The sequence below is a fragment of the Adiantum capillus-veneris genome, chromosome 19, assembly GCF_014529385.1.
Source record: "Adiantum capillus-veneris isolate H3 chromosome 19, ASM1452938v2, whole genome shotgun sequence".
Taxonomy (NCBI): domain Eukaryota; kingdom Viridiplantae; phylum Streptophyta; class Polypodiopsida; order Polypodiales; family Pteridaceae; genus Adiantum; species Adiantum capillus-veneris.
The window spans coordinates 79,682,546-79,686,466 of NC_140949.1; the positions used below are offsets into that span (position 1 = coordinate 79,682,546).

The 3,921-nt window shown below is 41.8% G+C and overlaps 1 pseudogene; it reads left to right on the forward strand.

Annotated features, from left to right (window-relative positions):
- Positions 1 to 267: 267 nt before the first annotated feature.
- Positions 268 to 1,779, forward strand: LOC147434300 (putative fructokinase-7 pseudogene; annotated as a pseudogene).
- The last annotated feature ends 2,142 nt before the right edge of the window (positions 1,780 to 3,921 follow it).

Below are 3,921 nucleotides of genomic sequence, written 5' to 3' on the forward strand. Positions count from 1 at the left end.
GCAATTCCATGGCTAGGGCCTAAAGCCATGATCTTAAAAACATAGCAATTTCATGGCTAGGGGCAATTTACCTTAAAGACTTGAACTTGTTCCAACATTTAACCTTTGGATCATTGGCGATTTTTGATCTCTGACTCCGAAACGCGGTCAGGAATATTGCGCGTCTGGCAAAAAGCGAAAGCAGCGTTGAGCAGTGTCAATATAAAGGCCAAAAAATGTAGGTATTTTTAAGGATTTGCAGGCTCTACAACGCAACGCAGGCAAACAATGGCGCATTCAGCAGCTCCGGCCTGCACCCTGATCATCACAGCATTTCCTGTTTTCGCTTCTGCTTCTTGCATTTTGCAGCAAAATATCGACATTCACGATCGTCCAGATCGAGCTCGGGAATATGGCTCCCTCAATCATCTTCTTCCTGCAGATCACCATTCCAGTACTGCTTGCAAATATGGACCTTGCAGCGCCCCCCCTGGTCCTGTCGTCTGCTTCGGCGAGATGTTGATAGATTTCGTCCCCACCATCTCTGGCATCTCCCTTGCCGCTGCCCCTTCCTTCAAAAAAGCCGCAGGCGGTGCCCCTGCTAATGTCGCTGTCTGCATCGCTCGCCTCGGTGGGCACTCTGCCTTTGTGGGCAAGGTTGGTGATGATGAATTTGGTCACATGCTTGTGGATATCCTCCATGAAAACGGTGTTGATAATAGGGGGGTTGTGTTTGATGCACCCTCCGGTGCACGCACTGGTCTCTCCTTTGTTACGCTTCGAGGCGATGGTGAGCATGAGTTCATGTTCTTTCGCAACCCATGTTCTTTCGCAACCCAAGTGCCGACATGATGCTACGGGAGAGCGAACTTGACATGGGTTTGATCCGAAGGGCATCCATTTTCCACTATGGATCGATTAGTCTGATTGGAGGGTTGCAAAAGAGGCAGGTGTGCTGTTGTCATATGACGCTAATTTGCGGCTACCACTGTGGGAGTCGGCAGAGGTGGCACGGAATGGCATCTTGAGCATTTGGAGGGAGGCAGACATAATAAAGGTGAGTGAGGAGGAGGTGGAATTTCTCACAAATGGACAAGGCAATTCTTCCACAGATCAGTTGGGCTCCAACGGCAATCTTCATGTAGATCAGCGTGTTCGCAAGCTTCTGCATGCAAACCTTAAGCTTCTTTTTTAACAGAAGGGAAAGACGGCTGCCGATACTACACACAGCGTTTCAAAGGAAGAGTGAAGGGTTTGAAGGTCACAAGCGTGGACACAACAGGTGCCGGTGATGCGTTTGTTGGCGGCCTCCTCTCGCAGGTTGCCAAGGAGGGTTTGTCTCTAATCCTACAAGATGAGGGTAGATTAAGGTCTGCTCTTCTCTTTGCAAATGCATGTGGGGCTATAACGACCACGGAGAGAGGTGCCATCCCGGCCCTACCAAACAAGGAGGCAGTGCTCAAATTGGTTGCAAGCATTCTTAATTCCTGATAGGTGGAGCTGGAAGTGCATGCAAGGCAGCATATGTGAAAAAATGCCTTTTTGTGATCCTCAACCAGCTGAAAAGTGTATATGGTGTGCATAAACGCCCTTAGATCGGTGGATGAATCTAGAACGTTAACAGTTGAAATTCCTTATGAGAATAATATATACTCAGAGTTTAGGAATGACAGGGAAATCACTGTCTGACTACATTGCATATACTTTACATATATGGTTCTACCTTTGATTGGCTGGCAAGGTCCCGCAGAAAAGATGTAATCGGCAGAAAAGATTGTATACCAATTACTGCTAATTAATACCCAATTAGTCATAATGAAGTGTCTATGAAATAGAGCAGTGCATGCAGGGTAATTCATGTTATAAGTCGTTTTGCAATATTGTAGATCTTATCAAGATTGGTAATTCGTTATTGTCTTGATGGCCACGAGCATGATTTTTGGTTGGTCTCTAACTAAATATCATGCTCGTGTACATGCTACTTGTAAACTTGGGTTGTCCAGCCTTCTCTCTCTCTCTCTCTCTCTCTCTCACACACACACATACACTTACTCACACACAGAAGACAAGATGCATTAATAGCTCCATCAAAAGGACCAACTTACATTAAATTCCTTTGAGCTTAGCACCCCAAGAGAGTGCGTGAATTTAAACTAGTCTCCCTTGGTTGGCCTTGTCAAAGAATTGTTTTTGGGAAAACTACCCAAATACCCCTCTAATTTGTGGCAATTCCCAAAATACCCCTCAAATTTCAAAATTTCTCAAAATACCCTTGTATTTGTTTTGCTAATTTTTATTCCTTTTTAACAATTGAGATCCGTTTTTGAGTGCTTAGCATGTAATTTGTCACAAATTACCTCACAAAAAAAGGCAATTATGTCCAAAAACAATGAAGCAATTCATCTCCAAAGCCTACATAACCAACTCAAAATTCTAGTTTTAGCATCTTGTATTGAGAGACAATATGTCTTCTTATGAAAAGCTACAAAAAACTTTATCTTTGGAGAAATATACTCTCACATCTAGGGGTATTTTGGGAGTTTCGCGGAATTTGAAGGGCATTTTGATAAAATATTGGGGGTAGTTTGGGGATTTTCACAAATCAGCGGGGTATTTCGGTAATTTTTTCATTTTTTAATATGGTTTTGTATTGATGTCTTGATGGGGTTTAGTATCCACGTGTTGTTGCAAGTCTTGAACAATTTGTTTACGTATAGACGTAGATTTGTAGTGTAGAGAAATGCAAAAATTAACTTGGGCTACTCACTTGGTCATTGAGAAGCATTTTATTTTTTGTCCGAGTGTGCAAGGCAGAAAACGTTGTTTTTATCAAGCTACAAGAAAACCATGTGAGTAGTTTAACTTTTCATCATGCAATGAGGAAATGCCACAAACTAAAGACCATATACAGTGCACATTATACAAAAGTGCCATACAAAAGTATGGTGGAGAGTTGGCACTATGTTTTTTAAGAAATTATAAGGAACAGAAGTTGTGCTTTGCTCCATAGTCTAGTTGCATGGGCCAAGCAAAAACATAGGTATAGGGAGTTGAGTGCAAATGACGAACCTTGACAATCTATTGACATAGAGTTTTGTCCATGGGTTTGTAGATGCTCCCATTGTTGATTTGCTCCTTTCTTATGGATTGCTCTAACCCACTCATTTCTCATCTTATAAAAACAAGGAATTTATCTTTGCTCTTGTATTGATAAATTTGATCGCTGGTCAAATATGGTCACCTTAGCGAATAAATCCTTCTTCCACTTTCACATGTCATATGCAAAGTGTTCTAAACCACGAAGTTCTTGATGGAGATGTTGCTCTCCTTTTTTGGCATGGGATCTTTCTATTACATCCATTTTCTCAAGATTTAAATCATGAGCAGTCACAAGGTTTAAGACAAGCCTGATTGAATTCATTTTTACAACAAGAGTTCAAATATTTCATTGAAGTCAATACCTTTCTTTTGAGAGAACCCACTATAATAGACCGAGGTCTTTGCTGTGCATGACAGCCGCGTCACGATGAGAAAGAGTAGAGAGAAGAGGTGTTGGGGAAGAGAGAGACTTCACATGCTTTTTTGTTGTGTATATTGCCTTGTTGATTGCCATGCAGATTGCCTACTTGATTGCCCCACAGATAGCTTCAGTATTTGTCACTAATATAGCCTCTTAGATACCCTAACATGAATATAATATACCCCTTATGATTCCTGGCCACATCTCTCCTTTATATAATACAAAATATATAATAAAAATACTTTCATTTTGTATCCTCTCTAGATACTGTACTTACTTATTGGCTCTCCTCAAAAGAAATCCATTAAATTTTAGGATTCCCTTTGAATATTATATCCCCCCTCCCTCCCTCCCACCCCAAAATTTCGCATCAACAGAGACCGATCGCCTTGCTGCCCCCCGGTGCCATCCTCACTAGTTTT